This window comes from Hyperolius riggenbachi, chromosome 9 (genome assembly GCF_040937935.1).
Source record: "Hyperolius riggenbachi isolate aHypRig1 chromosome 9, aHypRig1.pri, whole genome shotgun sequence".
NCBI classification, from domain to species: domain Eukaryota; kingdom Metazoa; phylum Chordata; class Amphibia; order Anura; family Hyperoliidae; genus Hyperolius; species Hyperolius riggenbachi.
This window is the reverse complement of record NC_090654.1, coordinates 83,910,147-83,933,996: the sequence shown is the minus strand read 5'-3', so window position 1 is coordinate 83,933,996 and position 23,850 is coordinate 83,910,147. Positions and strand designations below refer to the sequence as shown.

The 23,850-nt window shown below is 44.7% G+C and overlaps 1 long non-coding RNA gene across 1 annotated transcript in view; it reads right to left on the bottom strand.

Moving 5' to 3' along the window:
• LOC137531649 (uncharacterized) overlaps window positions 1-22,734 on the bottom strand; it is a 94,293-nt gene extending 71,559 nt beyond the window's left edge. Inside the window, exon 1 of the long non-coding RNA XR_011023697.1 lies at window positions 22,503-22,734. This is a non-coding gene — a long non-coding RNA (uncharacterized lncRNA). The remainder of the gene's footprint in view (window positions 1-22,502) is intronic.
• Between the last annotated feature and the right edge of the window lie 1,116 nt (window positions 22,735-23,850).

Below are 23,850 nucleotides of genomic sequence, written 5' to 3'. Positions count from 1 at the left end.
AGAATACAAGGATGTGCTACTTATTAGACAGTAAAAGTCAGTACCATGGAAAGAGCAGACACCGCAGTGATGTACATTCAGTACCATAGACAGAGCAGATACCACAGGGATGTACAGTCAGTACCATGGACATAGCAGAGACCACAGGGATGCACAGTCAGTACCATGGAAAGAGAAGAGACCACAGGGATGCACATTCAGTACCATAGACAGAGCAGAGACCACAGGGATGCACAGTAAGTACCATGGACAGCGCAGAGACCACAGGGATGTACAGTCAGTACCATAGACAGAGCAGAGACCACAGTGATGTACAGTCAGTACCATAGACAGAGCAGAGACCACAGTAATGTACAGTCAGTACCATAGACAGAGCAGAGATCACAGGAATGTACAGTCAGTACAATGGACAGAGCAGAGACCACAGTGACTTACAGTCAATAGCATGGAAAGAGAAGAGACCACAGGGATGTACAGTCAGTACCATGAACAGAGCAGAGACCACAGGGATGTACAGTCAATACCATGGACAGAGCAGAGACCACAGGGATGTACAGTCAGTACCATGAACAGAGCAGAGACCACAGGGATGTACAGTCAGTACAATGGACAGAACAGAGACCACAGGGATGTACAGTCAGTACCATGGAAAGAGCAGAGACCTCAGGGATGTACAGTCAGTACCATGGAAAGAGCAGAGACCACAGGGATGTACAGTCAGTACCATGGACAGAGCAGAGACCACAGGGATGTACAGTCAGTACCATGGACAGAGCAGAGACCACAGGGATGTACAGTCAGTACCATGGACAGAACAGAGACCACAGTGACATACAGTCAGTACCATGGACAGAGCAGAGAACACAGGAATGTACAGTCAGTACAATGGACAGAGCAGAGACCACAGTGACATACAGTCAGTACCATGGACAGAGCAGAGACCACAGGAATGTACAGTCAGTACCATGGACAGAGCAGAGACCACAGGGATGTACAGTCAGTACCATGGACAGAACAGAGACCACAGGGATGTACAGTCAGTACCATGGACAGAGCAGAGACCACAGGGATGTACAGTCAGTACAATGGACAGAGCAGAGACCACAGTGACATACAGTCAGTACCATGGACAGAGCAGAGACCACAGGAATGTACAGTCAGTACCATGGAAAGAGCAGAGACCACAGTGACATACAGTCAGTACCATGGACAGAGCAGAGACCACAGTGACGTACAGTCATTACCATGGACAGATCAGAGAATACAGAGAGATATTATTTGCCATATAGTAACAGTCAGCACCATGGTCAGAGCAGAGAAAACAGAGGTATGCTATTTCCCATACAGTATCACTCAGCACCATGGACAGAGCAGAGAAAACAGAGATATGTTATTTACTAAGCAGTTTCTTTCAGAATCAGCACCATGGACGGAGCAGAGAATACAGAGATATGTTATTTACCATATAGTAACAGTCAGCACCATGGACAGAGCAGAGAAAACAGAGGTACAGTATACTACAGTATTACTGAGCACCATGGATAGAGCAGAGAAAACATAGATATCTTATTTACCATATAGTAAAACTCAACACCATGGATAGAGCAGAGAAAACAGAGATATGTTTTTACCATATAGTAACAGTCAGCACCATGGACAGAGCAGAGAGCGCAGAGATGTGCTTCTTACCATACAGCAACATAGACAGAGCGAAGGAAACGGAGATATGTTATTAACCATACAGTAACAGTCCGGACCATAGACAGTGCAGAGAATACAAGGATGTGCTACTTATTAGACAGTAAAAGTCAGTACCATGGAAAGAGCAGATACCACAGTGATGTACATTCAGTACCATAGACAGAGCAGAGACCACAGGGATGTACAGTCAGTACCATGGACATAGCAGAGACCACAGGGATGCACAGTCAGTACCATGGAAAGAGAAGAGACCACAGGGATGCACATTCAGTACCATAGACAGAGCAGAGACCACAGGGATGCACAGTAAGTACTATGGACAGCGCAGAGACCACAGGGATGTACAGTCAGTACCATAGACAGAGCAGAGGCCACAGTGATGTACAGTCAGTACCATAGACAGAGCAGAGACCACAGTAATGTACAGTCAGTACCATAGACAGAGCAGAGATCACAGGAATGTACAGTCAGTACAATGGACAGAGCAGAGACCACAGTGACTTACAGTCAATAGCATGGAAAGAGAAGAGACCACAGGGATGTACAGTCAGTACCATGGACAGAGCAGAGACCACAGGGATGTACAGTCAATACCATGGACAGAGCAGAGACCACAGGGATGTACAGTCAGTACCATGAACAGAGCAGAGACCACAGGGATGTACAGTCAGTACAATGGACAGAACAGAGACCACAGGGATGTACAGTCAGTACCATGGAAAGAGCAGAGACCTCAGGGATGTACAGTCAGTACCATGGAAAGAGCAGAGACCACAGGGATGTACAGTCAGTACCATGGACAGAGCAGAGACCACAGGGATGTACAGTCAGTACCATGGACAGAGCAGAGACCACAGGGATGTACAGTCAGTACAATGGACAGAGCAGAGACCACAGTGACATACAGTCAGTACCATGGACAGAGCAGAGACCACAGGAATGTACAGTCAGTGCCATGGACAGAGCAGAGACCACAGGGATGTACAGTCAGTACCATGGACAGAACAGAGACCACAGGGATGTACAGTCAGTACCATGGACAGAGCAGAGACCACAGGGATGTACAGTCAGTACAATGGACAGAGCAGAGACCACAGTGACATACAGTCAGTACCATGGACAGAGCAGAGACCACAGGAATGTACAGTCAGTACCATGGAAAGAGCAGAGACCACAGTGACATACAGTCAGTACCATGGACAGAGCAGAGACCACAGTGACGTACAGTCATTACCATGGACAGAGCAGAGACCACAGGGATGTTCAGTCAGTACCATGGACAGAGCAGAGACCACAGGGATGTACAGTCAGTACCATGGGCAGAGCAGAGACCACAGTGATGTACAGTCAGTACCATGGACAGAACAGAGACCACAGGGATGTACAGTCAGTACCATGGACAGAGCAGAGACCACAGGGATGTACAGTCAGTACCATGGACAGAGCAGAGACCACAGTGACGTACAGTCATTACCATGGACAGAGCAGAGACCACAGGGATGTACAGTCAGTACCATGGACAGAACAGAGACCACAGGGATGTACAGTCAGTACCATGGACAGAGCAGAGACCACAGGGATGTACAGTCAGTACAATGGACAGAGCAGAGACCACAGTGACATACAGTCAGTACCATGGACAGAGCAGAGACCACAGGAATGTACAGTCAGTACCATGGAAAGAGCAGAGACCACAGTGACATACAGTCAGTACCATGGACAGAGCAGAGACCACAGTGACGTACAGTCATTACCATGGACAGAGCAGAGACCACAGGGATGTTCAGTCAGTACCATGGACAGAGCAGAGACCACAGGGATGTACAGTCAGTACCATGGGCAGAGCAGAGACCACAGTGACGTACAGTCAGTACCATGGACAGAACAGAGACCACAGGGATGTACAGTCAGTACCATGGACAGAGCAGAGACCACAGGGATGTACAGTCAGTACCATGGACAGAGCAGAGACCACAGTGACGTACAGTCATTACCATGGACAGAGCAGAGACCACAGGGATGTTCAGTCAGTACCATGGACAGAGCAGAGACCACAGGAATGTACAGTCAGTACCATGGACAGAGCAGAGACCACTGGGATGTACAGTCAGTACCATGGGCAGAGCAGAGACCACAGTGATGTACAGTCAGTACAATGGACAGAGCAGAGACCACAGTGATGTACAGTCAATACCATGGACAGAGCAGAGACATCAGGGATGTAACAGTGAGTAAAATGGACAGAGCAGAGATGTGATACTTACCATATAGCGAGGGAGGGTTCACACTTAAAAAGGTACCCGTCAGGGATGTTTTTATAACCTCCGCTCAGCGCAAAAGCGGAGCCTAATATTAAAAATAGGAATCGTTTCCACTTGTTAAAAAAAAAAACTGTTCTGTTTGCTGCATTGCAGTAAGCGTCGGAACTTGACACATTTTACCAGATTGGCCAGGAAAATGCATGCAATGGTAGCCTATGAGATTGGACGGTGTCTATTCTTACTAGGCTAGTCGCTGCATCTCCTTTGCCAGTTTCGATCATCGGCATGATGTAAAACTTATGTGTGTCCCCCCCCCCCTGTACACAGCCCGGTGGCCAGCAGAAGCTTGGGGATCTCCATTGGGCTGCAAAAGACCAATGGGAATACTCAGCAACAGGGAGAATTCTAATTGGTTCATGGTGGGCCAATGTAAATTCTCCCTGTTGCTAGAGAGAATTAGTCTATGGCATCCTATGGAGAGCCCCATGTCCCTGCCAGCCTCTGGGCTCAGTACCAATGGACCGAGTGGCAGTGAATGGCAGCAGGATATGTGAGTGTCGATCGCAGTCGTAATGGATAGGCCGATGGGTGGATGCGAGGTGGTCTTGGATGGCTCCTGGTGTGTCATGTGACCCAATGCGGTCAGGTGACATGCCAGGAGCTGTGCACTGTGGATTCCGGAAAACTGCTGAGGGCTACAGAATGCAGAGAAGATGGCACCTGGACAATCAGTGAGTAGCTCCTACTGCTCCAAGAGGAAGGGAGAGAGATAGTGTTTTTAACGCCAGTTCAATCAACTGGCAAGCACATGTATACAGCATCAGGCAACCCCCAACTGTGACGGATACCAGGGGTCTTGCAGTACCATAGAAACAGTCACCACCATGGACAGAGCAGAGAATACAGAAATGTACTACTTACCATACAGCAACAGTCATCACTACAGACAGAGCACAGAACACACCATTGTATTTCTTGTTATACAGTAACCCTGTTAGTGCTTTAGACAGAGCAGAGAGTGTGCTGGTCACCATAATAGTGCACAGGATGGACAGAAGAGATAGACATGTTCTACTTATTACATGTGCTAGTTATTATATGTGCTACTTATTGCATGTGCTAGTTATTATATGTGCTACTTATTGCATGTGCTACTTATTATATGTGCTACTTATTACATGTGCTACTTATATGTGCTACTTATTACATGTGCTAGTTATTATATGTGCTACTTATTACATGTGCTACTTATTATATGTGCTACTTATTATATGTGCTACTTATTGCATGTGCTACTTATTATATGTGCTACTTATTACATGTGCTACTTATTATGCAGTAACACTTTTAGCACCAGAGACAGCAGTTTGTTTAGTATTTTGATATTGTGTTAGCTTTAGCACAAATGAAGCTGCCTTTGCATTGTTTCCTCTGATTTGCTCTGTCCCTTTTTAAAACCCTCCAGAGCTTTCATACAGTTTATATATATATATTTATTTAAAAAAAATCTGAATGTTACTGTTACCTAGCTACCATATACAAAGGATCACAGCTGTCTGCAGCGAGTGTGGATGCTACAGAGACCCACGAATAAACATTTTACAGGCTTGTCTATGGCCTTTCAATTTAATGAAAGGCGAGCAGCCTCTGCCCTCCGACTGTCGAGACGATGCAAGAAACTTTGCTAAAATAACTGCAACAAACATAACAAAACTCTGTGTGTTTTGCTACATGCACACATCTATTCACTGCAAAAGAAAAGACGAGGAAAGCAGCTAATTCAGTTTAAAGGAGAGTTTTTACACAAAGTATATTCTGTTTTCTGTGTGCTTGGAGGTCCTGTTGCAATACATTGAATCAGAATCATTTATTCCATTAACTACTTAAAGGGATACTGTAGGGGGGTCAGGGGAAAATGAGCTGGACTTACCCGGGGTTTCTAATGGTCCCCCGCAGACATCCTGTGTTGGCGCAGCCACTCCCCAATGCTCCGGCCCCGCCTCCGGTTCACTTCTGGAATTTCTGACTTTAAAGTCAGAAAACTATTGCGCCTGCGTTGCCGTGTCCTCGCTCCCGCTGATGTCACCAGGAGTGTACTGCGCAGACACAGACCATACTGGGCCTGCGCTGTGCGCTCTTGATGACATCAGCGGGATCGAGGACACGGCAACGCAGGCGCAGTGGTTTTCTGACTTTAAAGTCAAAAATTCCAGAAGTGAACTGGAGGCGGGGCCGGAGCATCGGTGAGTGGCTGCGCCAACACAGGATGTCTGCGGGGGACCATTAGAAGCCCCGGGTAAGTTCAGCTCATTTTCCCCCGACCCCCCTACAGTATCCCTAATTGAAATCTACACCCTGTGTTGATGGCTATCTGCCGGTGTGTAGATTTCAATACACCGATGCCACGCGTTCTTGCCGCTTTCCTCGCCCCCGACGATCTCGCCGCAGCTCACTTGTTCTGCCGTCTCTACAACGGCAGAGCCCTGTGAGCGGGTCAGGAGTAGATTTCATTGGCTCCTCGCCTTATTAACGTAAGCAGCTCCCATTGGCTTACATTGGTAGGCAGGGTCAGGAGCCAATGAAAGCGGCTCCTGACCGGCTCACAGGAACTCTGCCGTCATAGAGACAGCAGGGTGGGTGGCTGAGGTTCCCGGCATGCGGCGTGGACGGCGATTGCGGTGGGTATGTGCAGCAATTTGTTATTATTCTGCCATTTCTTGTACCAGCGGTCGATGGTCCTTAAAGCGGATCCGAGATGGAAAAACTAACTTTAACAAGTAACTTGTCTATATATCTTATCTAAAGTTTAGATAGTTTACACAGCAAATCTAGCTGCAAACAGCTTTAATAGAATATGATTATTTCTTTCTGTGATACAATGACAGCAGCCATGTTGTTTGTAAACATTACACAGAGGCAGGCTTATCTGCACCATCAGCACTCAGACTGAAAAAAACCTTATCCTCCCTCCTCCCCTCTCCCTCTCTGTATTCTCTGATCTGTCCATGGTGCTCAGTAATACTGTAGCATACTGTACCTCTGATGTCTCTGCACTGTCCATGGTGCTGACTGATACTGTAGCATACTGTACCTCTGATTTCTCTGCCCTGTCCATGATGCTGAGGGATACTGTATGGGAAATGACATAGGGGAGGATGGTGCCCATACATGGTACAATTTTTTCATTTTTATTTTTTTTTTATTAGATACTTTCTTCAATCATTCCGTTAAATTGAAAAAAAAAAAACAAGCATAGTTGTCTTAGAGGTACCATACACAAACCTGTGGTTTGTTAGAAAATATGGAAAAACTGATCAAATATAAAGATTTTTACAACATGTCTGACTAAATTTCATTTAAAAAAAGGTGAGGGGTATAATTGGTCATTTTTCTTGACTGAAAAAAAATTCGACTTTCATTCGATTTGATCATTTTGGTTAAATAAATGACAAAATCAAACGTTTTTACTGTACCGTGTATGGGTACCATAAGGATGATAAGGGAAAAAAAGCAAGAAATCTAATCATGTCTTCCCTAATGTTACTTAGAACTGATTTCTTTAAATGCTATAAAACGTAACTTCTTCTTGTGGCTGCAGCCCAGGTCCCATTTATATTCTGCATAGAATTCTGGGTTGAATTCTTTTTTCTATAAATGCCTCTAACTTTAACATTTTGCTGGTGTAATTTCTCCATTCATGTATACTAGGAATGGTTGTATCCTTCCATCTGTCCACTAGCTTTTTGGCAGTTGTGTAGAGTAAGAATATAAACTTTTGTGATTTCAGCCTCTTACTTTTACTACTCTAGCCAAAAAGCGCAAAATGTTCTTCTGGTTTGCAGTGTTCAGAGCACTGCAGTTTTGCAGTGTTCTGAAGTAACCAAAAATAAGACATAAATAAAGTAACCCCCACACAGTAAAAGGTTAGAAAAAGACTGGAGTAAGCCATTTTGTGAGGGTCCCATCTTCGCCAGAGACCACAATCAGGGCCGGTTTTAGACTTTTTGCTGCTTGAGGCAAACTTGTGAGGATGCGCCCCATCCCCTGATTTGAATTGATCGCACAGCACCTGACAATTTACTCTGCTTTATATGTTCTCACATGACATGCTGCAGCTTAAAACAATAGCACACTGGCTGGCTGTGAGTCTGTGACAAATAAACTGCTCACCCTCAGCCACTCCATTCCTGCTCAGGAAGGTACACACAGTACAAAAATGGTGCCCCTGAAATCTCTGCGCCTGATGCAAATGTTTCACCTTGCTTCATGGGAGAACCGGCCCAGACCACAACCTGTATCATCCCTGCATGCTCCAGGCTATGAAAGGGTGGGTAATGGATATACATATGATGGTTTGGCCTCTGATGATTGTGAGACCCCACAGATCAGCGGTTGTGGTGGTCTGTCCTCACCTTTGCTGCTTGCTGCTGGTTTCAGTAGTTTTGTTATTTATGGATCGTAAAAAAAAAAACAACTCAAGATTCTCATGCAGTGCCCAGACTTCTTCCTTACTTAGTGGTGTAGCTAGAAATTATGGAGCGCCATAGCAACATTTTCATGGTGGCCTCAGAACTTGGCACTCTTAAGCAATGCCACCTGCCCCTACCCTATGGACATGAGTTGTTTGGGCCATTTACATTCCTAGGGGCGGCATTTTTGGGCACTCCAGCCAGAAAATGGGTGTGGCCACACAACAGAAAGTGGGTGTGCTCATGGGTGGTGCCAAATTTACATGAATTTAACAGCGGTCTAAGTAGTCCTGCCCAGCAAAATGTTGGATGAATCCCCCCCCCCCCTCCATTAATACAAAAATAACCCCCAAAAATCTGGCAGTCCCCCCATAGCATTCCCTGACTGTCTAGTGGATACCACAACTCCCAGCATGCCCCCATAGAAGAACCACTGCTTCCTGCATGACCCCATAAAGGGATCACAGCTCCCAGCATGGCACCACAGCACCCAGTATGCACACATAGAGGAACCACAGCACCCAGCATACCTCTGATTCATGCACCACAGCTCCCAGAATGCCTGCCATTGAAGCACCACAGCTGACTCTGCCTGGGACATCCGGGGCATGTGCCACTGATCTTTGGGGCTAGCAACGCCACCATGCAATGTACACTGTGGATAGTCCTTGGGCTAAGAGACCAAGTCAGAATCTGGGTAAGCAACGGAAAGTTAATAGTGAACACATCAAGTACAATCTGGGCTCCCTCTGCTCCAGGGCCCCATAATAGTTGCTATGGCTGCTATGGCTATTGCTACGCCCCTGCCCTAACTACTAGGCTGTCCTCTGGGAACACAGATTTCAGTGAATTATCTGAACCAGTCACTCTGCAGTTTTTGGTTTTATGACATTTTGACATTTTTAATTGCAGCCACTTGTGCTCTCCTGATTGGAGTTTCACTTTAATTAGGGGGGTGGTAGGCGAGGTGATGGTGACAGTGGTGATCTAGTAACAATCACCACTTCTGTGATTGTCACTTATTAATATCAGATTGCCCCCTGAAGATTGCCGTATCTGTGTGGGGAGAAAGCAGTGTGGAGGCAGCACAGTGGCTTAGTGAACAGCACTCTTGCTTTGCAGTTCAAATCCCAGCCAGGGCACTATCTGCATGGAGTTTGTATGTTCTCCCCGTGTCAGTGTGGGTTTCCTCTGGGTACTCCGGTTTCCTCCCATCTCCCAAAACATAAAGATAAGAGAATTGGCTTCCCCTAAATTGGCCCTAGACTACGATACAAACACTTCACTATACATAAAAAAATAGTAGGGATTAGATTGTGAGCTCCTCTGAAGGACAGTTCAGTGACAAGACATTATACTCTGTACAGCGCTGCGGAATATGTTGGCTCTATATAAATGCTAAATAATAATAAAGAATAGTGGAGTCTGACTTTAAAAGGAAATTCTTTATCCTTATGATTGCAAAGGTTTTGCATTCGCCATATCAATCCAGGACTCTCTAGGCAAGCATTCAGTGTGTGGACGCACCATGGCATCTTGGGTAACTCAGTCAGTGCAGGATCATCCACCAGGCAAACTAGGCCTCAATGGCACACCTGGGGCTGAATGGGTGTCAAGGGGCCCAACAGCCACCTTCTCTGACCTCTCTCTACTTCTGCTTACCAAAAAGACCACAAGGGGCACCATATCTATTACCTTGCCTAGGGACTCCATTACATCTTAATCCATGTTTGAACTCAGTATTGTTTCTGTTTTTTTTTGTTTTGTTTAGTTTTGTTTTGTTTTTTTGTGGCAGTTGAAAATATGCTTTTTTTGGTTTTTTTGTACTTATTTTAAATACACACTGATGTGTAGGATAATTTTAAATGTGCCATCCTGGAGTTCGGCTTTGACAGATGATGGAACGAAACAAGGACTTTCCTTTCCACTTTCACCATGGATGCATCCGGCTTAGGTCAAGCCACAATGGTAAACATTTACTTACACCCCAATAACTTGCATTTACTGTGATGAACAAGCAAAGCGCAGCAGATAGACAATGCGGAGCCCGCCAGACCCCAGGAGCCGTCAAACGACAACAACGCGCCTGAAAAGATTCTTTCAGGCAGCAGGAATGTGAAGTGCACCAAAGATCTTTATCAAATTGGAAGGAGACAACTTGGAACATTTTTGCTGATGACACTCTTGTCACGAATGGTTTATCTGCCGTTGATTGATCAAGTTATGTAAAAAATGTGTAAGGTCTGCAGATCAAGAAGTCCTGAAATTGCACATTGCGCGGGGCCTAATCGTGCATGAACGGCACTTGTTACTCGTAACTCTGAACGCTGCCAAGATAACTCTCTCTCTGTTACTTCGCACTTCCTTCTCTCCAGCACTCGCTGAAAAGAGAACTCTATTAAGTTTCTGTGAATTGTGTTTTCACCCAGGATAGCTGTCATTTAGTACTTTGTAAATTGTTTGTTCTGCAAAAAAAAAGTGATTAAGTATGAAACATTTTAAAGTGCAAATTCAGAAATTAAAAAAAAAATAATAATTGTGGCTTCCAACAATATCAACCAGGGTTGGACCTATTTTGTGCTTTTCGGGCTTGTTCACACCTAAGGCGTTTTCACTTTTCAGAGTGTTCACATCTGAGCGGTTGGTATCACTCCCCAAAGCGCTACCTTACCATTTTCTGAGCGTTTTGGCTCAATAGAAGGTATAGGGAAATCGCAAAGAGCTCGAAAAGCTCTTTGTATAGTGATTTCCCCAGCGCTTTAATTAATAAATACATTTATTTATTTATTGTATTTATAAAGCACCAACACATTACGCAGCGCTGTACATTAATTTAGGTTACAGACAATATTTAGGGGTGACAAACAGCAAAATGACAATACCTGAATACAAGAAAGACCAGATCACACAGCACAGTATGAGTACAAGGTAATGCTTAGTCAGTCACTGGAGGGGAGCATGGAGATTAGGCAAGTTAAGTTCACTCAGATGCATAGCATGGGTGCACAGTAATGGAGGTGCATGATCAGGTTGGACACAAAAGGAGGAGGACCCTGCCCAAAGGCTTAAGGTCGATTTGCCATCAGATTCGACCAACAGATAGATCCCTCTCTGATCGAATCTAATCAGAGAGGGATCATATGGCTACCTTTACTGCAAACAGACTGTGAACCGATTTCAGCCTGAAACCGTTCACAATCTGTTGTGGTGGTGCTGCCGCCGCTCCCCCTGCCCGCATACATTACCTGCTCCGCTGGCCGACTCGAGTCCCCAGGTCACCGCTGCTCCGTCTCCGCTCTGGTCTCCGGCCCCGGCATGCTTTACTTCTTCCTGCCCGGCAGGAAGTTTAAACAGTAGAGCGCCCTCTACTGTTTAAACTTCCTGCCGGGCAGGAGGAACTGAAGCATGCCGGAGACCAGCGCAGACACGGAGCAGCGGTGACCGGGGGTAGTCGCGCCGGCGGAGCAGGTAATGTATTGCCGCTCTATTGCCATTGTCGTCGGGTACTCGAACGCCGCTAGCGACGCGCTCCCTACCCGCGGGCGATCGACGGTAATTTTCCGCATGGAGCGATCGACGGGATCGGACGAAATGGATCGAAATTCGGCGTGTAGCACGAACGATTGGCAGCAGATTCGATCCCAGTGATCGAATCTGCTGTCGAAACGGCGGCAAATCGGGCCAGTGTATGGCCAGCTTTACAATCTAAAGAGAGAGGTAGGGACACGAGAGGTAGGAGACCAGAGTTCAGCTGTGGGTTTAGAGCACTTGTGAGGGGTAGTAGGCCAGAGTGAAAAGGTGAGTTTTGAGGGCTTTCTTGAAGATGTTGAAGGAGGGGGCTGCCCTAATGGGTGGAGGTAGGGAGTTCCATAGTGTTGGAGCAGCTCTTGAGAAGTCCTGGAGGCGTGCATGGGACTGGGTGATGCGGGGGGCGGTTAGGCGAAGTTCATTGGAAGAGCGGAGTGAGCGGCTAGGTGTGTACCTCTGAGTAAGATCGGAAATGTAGGTTGGACAGGTTTTGTGGACAGATTTGTAGGTCAGACACAGTTTCTTTAATTTTATTCTGCACTGGATAGGAAGCCAGTCGAGGGATTTAAGGAGGGGATCCGCCATGGTGTAGCGATGGGAGCAGTTGATAATTCTGGCTGCCGCATGCATGGACTGCAGTGGGGCTGTTCGGGTCATACATTGTATTTATTCATTTCCGGGTGAAAGAGTTCACTTCCTGACTGATGGCAGGAAGTGAAAAAACGAATCGCTCTGCAAAAGCTCTTAGAAAAGCGCTTTTCTAAGTGCAAAGTGCAGGGAAAAGTGCAGAAAAAAATCTCTCAATAAATTGCTCATTGCTTGCAAAAGCACTGGCGATTTATGATGTGAACATAGCCTTACAACTGTCTGTGTCAACATAGCCAAGAATTATCACTTACTTTTTCTGGGACTTTGACTGACTTCCCTAATGATCCCGGGGCTAGAAATAAGTGACAGCAACAATGCCATGACTGCGGACCCAACTACTGTATTTTTGGACTGTAAGACTCACTTTTTCTCCGCCAAAAGTGGGGGAAAAAGTCACTGCGTCTTATAGTCCTAATGCAAGGAGTTCCTGACTTGTGAACGCCTGCCAATACGAACCTCCAACCCGCCTCAATGTCAGAGACTCCCTGTACTGTGCCTATGCAGAAGAGGACACATAGGGACAAATGGAGGGCACAGGGACAAATGGAAGCAAGGGGGGACACAAAGGGGCATAGAGGAGGACACAAGGGGACACAAAGGGGCATAGAGGAGGACACAAGGGGACACAAAGGGGCATAGAGGAGGACACAAGGGGACACAAAGGGGCATAGAGGAGGACACAAGGGGACACAAAGGGGCATAGAGGAGGACAGAAGGGGGACACAAAGGGGCATAGAGGAGGACACAAGGGGACACAGGGAGACACAAGGGCTTCAAGGGGGTTATGAGGTACAAGGGGGCATGAGGAACAAAGGGTGCATATTCCACAAAATGCCCCTTCACCAGGGATGCACCAGGTTTAGTATATATATTGTTCCCCTGGTTTTTTTCCTCTAAACCTAGGTGCGTCTTATGGTCAGGAGCATCTTATAGTCCACAAAATACGGTATTTCCCGCTCCACAATTTAAGATTTTTTTTGTTGCCACCACTGTTCTTGTGAGAGAGATTTAGATACTTCCTGTCAGGGCAAGGGTCTTTATTTCATTAACTTTTCTCCTCAGTTTTCTCTTTTCAGCACAGTACCAAAAAGTAAAAATCAAACTTATTTTAGTATTTTCTTGCTTGACAGGGATTTTACCATTACCAATGTTTTTATTAATAAAGTATAAACATTTCTCCTGTAAGAAAACTAAGGAGGAAAGTTAAAGGACAACTGAAGTTAGAAAGACATGGAGGCTGCCATATTCATTTCCTCTTAAAGGGGCACTATGGCGAAAAATTGTAAAATGTAAAATATGTGCAAACATTAACAAATACAAACTACGTTTTTTCCAGAGTAAAATGAGCCATAAATTACTTTTCTCCTATGTTGCTGTCACTTACAGTAGGTAGTAGAAATCTGACAGAAGCGACAGGTTGTGGACTAGTCCATCTCTTCATGGGGGGATTTTCAGGGATTTATTCATTTTCAAAAGCACTTAGTGAATGGCAGTTGCTCTGTCCAACTGCCAAAAAACTTTGTAGTGAGCAGGGAAGCTGGCCAGCATCATTGTTTAAATCCTTTTTAGGGAATATCTTTATAAAGAATAAAAGCCTTGCTGAGAATCCCCTATGAAGAGGACTAGTTCAAAACCTGACGCTTCTGTCAGATTTCTACTACCTACTGTAAGTGACAGCAACATAGGAGAAAAGTAATTTATGGCTCATTTTACTCTGGAAAAAACTTACTTCTTATTTGTCTATGTTTGCACATATTTTAAATTTTACAATTTTTCACCATAGTGCCCATTTAAACAATACCAGTTGCCTGGCAGTCCTGCTGATCTATTTGGCCACAGTAGTGTCCGAATAACACCAGAAACCAGCATGTAGCCAATCTTGTCAGATCTGACAATAATGTCAGAAACACCTGATATGCTGCATGCTTGTTCAGGGTTTCTGGCTGAAAGTATTAGAGGCAGATTATCAGCAGGATAGCCAGGCAACTGGTAATGCTTAAAAGGAAATAAATATGGCAGCCTCCATATCCCTCTCGCTTCAGCTGTCCTTTAAGTGAAATAAAGGTGGCCAGTTTAACCTACCTGGGGCTTTTTCCAGCCCCCTGCAGTGCTTCTGTTCCCCCGCAGTCGTTCCCCTCTGCTCCAATCAGCAGCTGTGCCCCTCTGAAAGCTGCATGCATGCCTTTTGATTGCGTTCTCATGGTCGGAGTGATCTGGGTTTGTGCAGCTCATAAAAAATTTCAACTGTGCATGGGCTGAATGTTCCCTGAAGAGGGGGAGCGTGATTGAGGAGGCGCCCAGCCAGGTCCACACATGCGCAGTTGCTCACCACATGCTCAGTTGGCAAGCTTTCAGAAGGGCACTGCTGCTGAGCGAAATGACTGCAAGGGGCCAAAGGGTTACATAGGGCTGGAAGAAGCCCTAGGTAAGTTAAAGTGGCTTTTTTTTCACTTTAGGTACCCTTTAATGGATTATGGGCTACTTCTTTAGTAAATCCTTGAGGCCCCTTGCACACTGATGTGTTGCGTCATATCACGGTAGTGTTCCCTACCACAGCTTGTTGCCAGGAGACTTGCACACTTCACACGATGCAGCACTGTGCATGCAAAGGCTGCAACATGTTACCGCATAAACCAAGCTTACTGCACGGATCATGCAGCAATGCCAGTCAATAGGTGGCACAGCCAGTGTGGACAATGGGTGCACAGTGCGTTGCGCATGCTTTGAACGGTGCGGATCCCAGTGACGTATTTCCTGCCCCGCAGGGAGTATGTCACTAACCAGGAGGCGGGAGTACCTCACTAATCAGGGGGCAGGAGTATGTTACTAATCAGGGGGCGGGACCCTGTTGCCGCACTGTGGCACAGGGTTATATGAAGCCTCACACCTTGCAACGCATCGCACCCAACAAGTGTAAAACCAGCCTCAAAAGGTTCACAACACATAATGCAACTAGTGAGGATGGGTAGATAGCTAGCAAGGATGTTACCTTATACATTGACATGCTGGCTTCTTACAAATGATGTTAAAAGTAATTATTTAGCTAGATATATAGCAATGGAGATATATAATATTGCAGAGCAGGAACCCAATTTAAGGCAAGTACCTACAATTATTATAAATACATCTCCATTCTCCTCTGCTGTAGTCAGACTACCGGCCTATAAAGAGTCATAGTATATTATCTACATTAGATGCCTTCTTGCTTTCTTGGTAAGTGATTCATAGCAGGTTTATTAGTTGAATGTATCCAAGCTGATTCTGACAACAGCAGGGAATCCCAGCAGGAATCTCAGGGATAGTTGTGTAATTCCATTTCAAATGCCAATTCATGTTTGGAGATAAGCAACTGTGCCTAAAGGAAGGCGTATAATAGACAGTGTGTTTTAATAGTTTAGATGTGAGGTTTAATTTGAAAAAAAAAATCTACAGAAAATCTTAAAGTATAATAAAAACTAGGGGAGGAATTCACTAAGCCCTGTTATACTTAACAAGCAGAGAGCGCATGTTAAGTTTAATGGGCTTTATGCAAATGACATAACTTGTTATTGTAGAGAGGCGCCACGCTAGTGCTGACAACTATCTGGTTGCTCCTGCTGTCTATGTGTTTTGCTTGATGAAGCGGGCTTGTGTCCCGTGAAACGCGTTGCAGATTATTTGTTTTTTGGGAGCTTGAAATTGATTAAAAAATTATATTTTTTACCATATACAGTGGTTGACTGTTTTTGTAGGGGAGGCAGATCCACCAGTGCCGCCTACATTTTATTTTGGTTTTAATTGGCATCATTTTTTTATCCTGTTGGCGCCTCTGTTTCTTTCATTACGTGATCATCCACCTGGTGGATAGGTGTGGACACCTTTTTTCTTCTTTACAGAAAACGACTTTTTAGCCTGAGCGGGGACAGGCCTAATCTCCCCGTCTGTGCTATAAGTGGTTGCCTGAACGCGGCAACCCACACTTGTGAGTATATTTCTACTGTTTTATTTGACGTCAACTGTTTTTACAATATTACACTATCGGGGGCTCTCGATTGTTCTTCTCTTTTCTCCCTACATAACTTGTTATTGATCTGCATAACTCACATTATAAGTGCAACAACTACACCAAATTTTACACAAACAACGTAGGTGTTACATACTGTATATAACGTGAGTTACATCATTTGCATAAAGCCTGTTAACTTTAACCAAGGTTTGAACCTCATTCCAATCAGTAGCTGATATCCCCTTTCCCATGAGAAAGCTTTACCTTTCCTCTTATAGATTATCAGGGGGGTCTGTATGGCTGATATTGTGGTGAAACCCCTCCCACAGTGTGATGTCAGAACCATGGTCCTGACAGTTTGCTGTCTGTGAACCTCGTTGCATTGTGGGAAATGATGGCTTTTTCCAACTGCCAAGCAAGCAGTATCTCCCTCTGTGCATAGATCTCTCAGTAAATGAACATTCCATACAGATCACTTGGCAGAACTAAATATGTCACCACCAGTGATACATTTCAGAATGTAAATCAGGGAGAGGAAAGATTTTACAATGTGCAAACACTGGCTAAATAATCTGTAAATGAATATGGTAAACAATAAGCATTTGTATTCATTGTGTTATTTTCACTACAGTTTCTCTTTAACATGCGCTGCATGCACACCTTGAGTTTAAAGCACATCTGAATTGGGATAAAAATGTGGATTTTTTTACTTGCCTATGGCTTCTTCCAGCTCCTGTAGTCTGTCAGGTCCCTTGGTGACCTCTGGGTCGCCGCCTATGTGCTGCTGCCAATGCAATACAAAAGTGGTCTGCAAATACCGTGATTCAGGGTGTCCATTCTGAGACAGTGCTCAAGCCTCAGGTAAAGAGGCACCACACCACAGGTTTGCAATATTGCTGGTGCAAGTGAGATTTGAATGCACGGGCACTAGGGGAGGGGGCACATTTACATATGGGGGGGGGACACTGCGTTTGTCGGGCATCACAAAAACGATACATGCGTAAATGTTGCCCCAAAAAAGATCAAATTGTAGATTGAGAATGCTTGTTGCATCACTAATTCTAATCCAATTTGTTAAAAAAATTGAACTGGATGGTTGATCGGGTGCAAAATCGATAGCTGCATGGCCACCTTTGGAGTTGAGGTCCTTTTGCTCTGCATAGATAGGACCTGATTTACACATAACAGATCACAGATATGGAAGTTACCCTGTCACACTGGCAGTGGCGTAGCTAAGGAGCTATGGGCCCCAGTGCAATTTTTACATTGGGCCCCCCAAGCACTCTATACATAACAATTGATACGTCCCATCAAAACCTTACAAGAACAACCACAGTGACTGTAGTGTAAACTGTAGCGCTGTGCCAATCACATAAATGAATTCCTTGAATTTTCATAGGACAGTTCTCAGTCCCTTTCCCTCTGGATCCAATCCACCTGTAATAGCACTCCAAGTGCATAAACAGAGAAAAGGGGGAGAAATCCTCTCAGTATTCTGTCTTCAAATAATTGTAATGGAAGTGTATAAAAGCATGAAAAGTACAGGTTCACTCACCTCTAGAGGGTCCTAATCCAACTAGGACCCCCCTTGACTGTGATGGCTTCCCACTGGAGTGGTACCTTGAACCTTTCAGTACTCCGTTCGGTCACACTGCCAACTCTCGTCCCGACTAGTTTCGGCTGTCGCCATCATCAGCAGATACGAGAGCTGGCGGAAATATCACCTGATGATAGCGACAGCCGAAACTAGTCGGGACGAGAGTTGGCAGTGTACCCGAACGGAGGACTGAAAGGTGCAAAGTACCACTCTAGCGGTGAGTGAACCTGTACTTTTTATGCTTTTATACACTTCCATTAAAATTATTTGAAGACAGAACACTGAGAGCATTCCTCCCCCTTCTTTTCTCTTTTTATGCCCTTGGAGTGCTATTACAGGTGGATTGGATCCAGAGTGAAGGGGATTGAGGACTGTCCTATGAGAATTCAAGGAATTAATTTATGTAGTTGGCACAGCGCTACAGTTTACACTACATGTTACTCTTGGGATGAAGGAATTGTTCCATCTGTGGCAGCGGTGTGATACATCACGTACATGACTATTTTGAATGCACCTCTGGTGTGCTATTGAAGGACAACCACAGTGTCAGAGGTGCAAGAAGGGGATGGTAAACAATTTGTTAATGAAGACTACTATTCAAAGCATGTATAGAAGTGATTATTACTAGTACATGTCCAATAAAGAGCTAATACTGCCATTGAGAAAGGGCCCCACTGGGCCCCTCTGGCCAAAGGGCCCCAGTATTGTGGCAACTTTACACCCCCTATTGCTTTACCACAGCGCACAGAGCAATAAGCAGCAGTGAAGGGAAGCTGTTATGTCAGCAGACAGACCCACAGTATAGCAGTGTATGTATAAACATTTCTAGTAAAAGGGTGAATGTGTGTTAACAACAGGCCTAATAGGATGTTTGCTAGATCTTTTCATGAGGCAATATCAGTAATGAATTATAATTGCATTTTGGGTTGACTTGGCATATCTACATAATAAAAAGTCTTACCCTTTAAGGCACCATTCTGGTATAGCTGATGTTAATGACTGACTGCGCTGGCTGCGGAAGCCCTCCATTTCCGAGTGATACATTATGAAATATTGTTGGGTTAATGAGATTGGTCTCAGTTAAATATCCTGTTATTTTGCTGTAATAACAGTGACTTTTTTACGTTACTGTGCGATTAACCTACATAATTTGATAACAGCGCGTTTGCTCTCAGGCGGTCACTTAGCATAAATATATTGGAAATAAGGGTATTATTAGGTGGAAAAAATTGTCTCTATTGCTGTTAATGCGGGTGCAGTGCATGCAATTCATAAACTGTTATTTGCAATATATGAAACAATATTTTATGTTTGTAGACAAGTATGGAAAACACATTGCTGTATAGAATGTGAGAGAGTCCAGATACAGTGAGAAATGTACGGCTTATGTTAGGAGAGAAGTAAAAATACATAAAAGTGGTTCTAAGGAACCCTCATCACCAGCTTTCCGCAAAACAACTCAGACATTATAACTATGAAAAATATAAATAAGGAGAAATGCTACCATAAAGTCCAACAACTTGTGGTCATGTGGTTCTGACATCACATGATGGTATGTGAGAACCTGGCAATCTGAACCACGCCCCCATAGGGTGTGGCAGAAGATCGTGGACTTGAGATGCCTCCAGTGCAGGGGTAAGGACTTACAACAACCTACCTTTGCCCCTTTTCTTTTCCAATTTCTACAGTGTTTATGGTATGTGGTTACGTGGGGACTAGAGGTATACAGTTGGGGACTAGTGGTATACAGTTGGACCAGTGAGAATCCTCCCTGGTGGGTAGATTCCCATTTGTCTGTTGGAATCCCATGGGGAGCCGCATATGCTACTGCTTGAGATCAGAACTGGTTACAGGGAGTACCCGGTTAACGAATAAGATAGGGGCTGTAAGTTCATGCTTAAAGTGAATCTCCCGACTAAAAAAGAAATGAAATCAATATTTAGTAGATCCTCCTTTTGCAGAAATTACAGCCTCTAAACGCTTCCTGTAGGTTCCAATGAGAGTCTGGATTCTGGTTGAAGGTATTTTGGACCATTCCTCTTTACAAAACATCTCTAGTTCATTCAGGTTTGATGGCTTCCGAGCATGGACAGCTCTCTGTAACTCACACCACAGATTTTCAATTATATCCAGGTCTGGGGTCTGAGATGGCCATTCCAGAACGTTGTACTTGTTCTTCTGCATGAATGCCGTAGTGGATTGTGAGCATTGTTTAGGGTCGTTGTCTTGTTGAAAGATCCAGCCCTGGCGCAGCTTCAGCATAGTCACTGATTCCTGGACATTGGTCTCCAGAATCTGCTGATACTGAGTGTAATCCATGCGTCCCTTAACTTTGACAAGATTCACAGTCTCGGCACTGGCCACACAGCCCCACAGCATGATGGAACCACCACCATATTTTACTGTAGGTAGCAGGTGTTTTTCTTAGAACGCTGTGTTGTTTTTCCTCCATGCATAACACCCCTTGTTATGCCCAAATAACTCAATTTTAGTTTCATCAGTCCACATCACCTTATTCCAAAATGAAGCTGGCTTATCCAAATGTGCTTTAGCACCTCAAGAGGCTCTGTTTGTGCTATGAGCGGAGAAAAGGCTTTCTCTGCATCACTCACATATATAGCATCTCCTGGTGTAAAGTGTGCCGAATGGTTGAAAGATGCACAGTGGCTCCATCTGCAGCAAGATGATGTAGGTCTCTTGTGTGCTGGTCTGTGGGTTGACGCTGACTATTTTCACCATTCGTCGCTTCTGTTTATCCAATATTTTTCTTGATCTGCCACTTCGAGCCTTAACTTGAACTGAGCCTGTGGTTTTCCATTTCCTTAATATGTTCCTAGCTGTGGAAACAGACAGCTGAAATCTCTGAGACAGCTTTCTGTATCCTTCCCCTAAACCATGATGGTGAACAATCTTTGTCTTCAGGTCATTTGAGAGTTGTTTTGAGACCCCCATGTTGCTACTCTTCAGAGAAAATTAAAAGAGGAGGGAAACTTACAATTGACCCCTTTAAATACTCTTTCTCATAATTGTATTCACCTGTGTATGTAGGTCAGGGGTCACTGAGCTTATCAAGCCAATGTGAGTTCCAATAATTAGTTCTAAAGGTTTTGGAATCAATAAAATGACAACAGTGCCCAAATTTATGCACCTGCCATATTTTACTTAAACAATTATTGCACACTTTCTGTAAATCCAATAAACTTAATCTCACTTCTCAAATATCACTGTGTGTGTCTCCTATATGATATATTTAAAGGTGGCCACACACCATACAATTTTTTAAATATCTGTTCAATTTAAGAATTGCAATCAATTTTTCTGACTGATTGTAACATTTCAAAAAATATGACCAATGTACCACACACACATATGTTCACTTTGTCCACAATTATGATAAAAATGATTAGAAACTCAAAATTGCTAGGGTTTGTATATTAATAAATTGACAATCTAACACACACCATACAATCTTTAGGATGATTGAAGAAAAATATCTGGCATTCCGGATCGATAAAAAACGAAGAAAACGGGAAATCCGATCGGATTTTTTCAGTCGAATGAAAAAAAAGCTTTCGATTTTTTTGGGAGATCCGATCGTTTTTATCGAATTGCTGTAAAACCGGATCTTTTTTTGTATCGTGTGTGGCCACCTTAACTGACATTTTTTATTGTAACAACCAATGATTTATACAGGAAAATCATGACGATTAACAAGTTTGCCCACACTTTCGCATCCCACTGTATTTTGTTACTTCATTATGGAGTCTTTTACTGTATATGTATACTGTATGTATAGTGTACTGTATGTAGACAATATAACAGACAGACAGAGGTTGCCTGTCAGGATGCCCTATTATGGGGATCTGTCTGTGGTGGCTGTACTGTAACTGCGGCAGTGCGCGGTGATCACCATTTTGGCTGAAGGACAAGCAGGAAGTGAGGCTTTCTAGCGCTCGCTTCCTGTGGCCTACATTAGAATTGCGGGGAAATGTACTGTCAAAATACACTTTCGCGCATGCCAAGTTAAACACCAACACACTGTTGCGCCAGCATTGGCCATGCGGTGAAAACATCTCTTCCGACGCAGCGCACAGGTATGATGCCCCATAGGCTTTCAATGGTGCAGCGTTATCCTGCAGTAAAAACAGGGTAACTCAACGCACCAATGTGAAAGGGGCCTCAAGAAATAACTTTCATTTTTCCTGGTCAAGCATATTTTGTATACTGTATGCCTATCTTTACAGGCATAAGCTACAGATTATTAAATGACTAAGACATTACATATTGCAAGTTACTTCTTTATAATTATTTACCAACTGGCAGCTGTGACATTAGAGCAGCTATAGATATGGGTCTTCATTGCTTTACAGTTGAAGTGAATCTCACCAGATGATTTCATAGATTCTGCGACATCAGAGGATGAAGTGAGGGTGTCTGGCAGCGGGTAATACATCTTGTGAAAGTCACCCATAAAGCGAGGCAGAGGGCAGCCAACGCGCCTGACCACACATCTTCATCAGCTAGGCATGTTTATGGTAATGCGCCTTGTAAACAGGAAAAAAGCCACTGTAATTGATATCATCCTCGTAATGCAACCAGCAAGTCATATCACAAATAATTCTTCAGTGAAGTATAAGTAAAACAACAATAATGCTTTATACTGCATTAAAGAGGCACTCCAATAATGTAAAGACCACTGTATGAGGTTGAGTTGAAGCAAACCTGAGGCAAAAAACCCCAAAATATTTATTTTCAGTTATATACCGTATTTTTCGGACCATAAGAAGCGCTTTCTCTCCAGGGCCGGTTCTAGACTTTTTTGCCACCTGAGGCAAACTTGTGAGGATGCCGCCATCCCCCTCCCCCCATAGGATGCCAGCCTGAAAGGGGTAGCAGCCTGGAAGGGTGAGCAATGGGCACAGCGGTGGGGAGGGGGGTCAGACCTCACCCGCCACCTGGGGCTCCCCCTTCAGCTATTTTTTGCAAAATTTAATTAAGCTGGCAGTGAGCAGGGAAGCAATTACCTTACTTCCTTACTTGCGTTCCACTGCACGCCGCGTCAGTTCCAGCAATGCCACTGTTCAGTGGGCAGCGTTGCTGGAAGTGACGCAGCGAGCGGTGGAACGCAAGTAAGGAAGGAGGGTAATTGCTTCGCTGCTGGCCCCCCACTTCCGTCGCCTGAGGAACATGCCCCAAAAGTGTGTGTGGAGGGGAGTCAGTGTGTCTTATGGTCCGAAGGTGTCTGCCATAAGTACCCCCTCTGTCCTCTTTTGCTGGCCTGTGTTTCTGGGGTCCTCCTGTCTCACCTCTGGCCAGTGTCTCGTGTCGTCCTGTGTCTCACTGGACCCCCTGTGTCAGCTCTGTCATATCTGCCCCCATGCCAGTTGTCCCCCTGTGCCTCACCGGCCCCCTCTGTCCTATAAGCCACCTGTGTCCTGCTAGTAAGTTAATTTGCTTACTGCTGCTAAAACGATGTCCAGGGTGTAGAGACCCGGGACCTCCATGCATCCATTCAGTGCCTCACTCGATGGAGCTTCCAGACGCCATGCAGCCAAAGATCTTTTAATTGGGACTTTTTATGTTTGATGGCTTAGCCAATTTTAGGACTTCATTTTTTGGAGTGGTGAAGGTTGGAAGCACATTCTTGTATGATTATGCTTG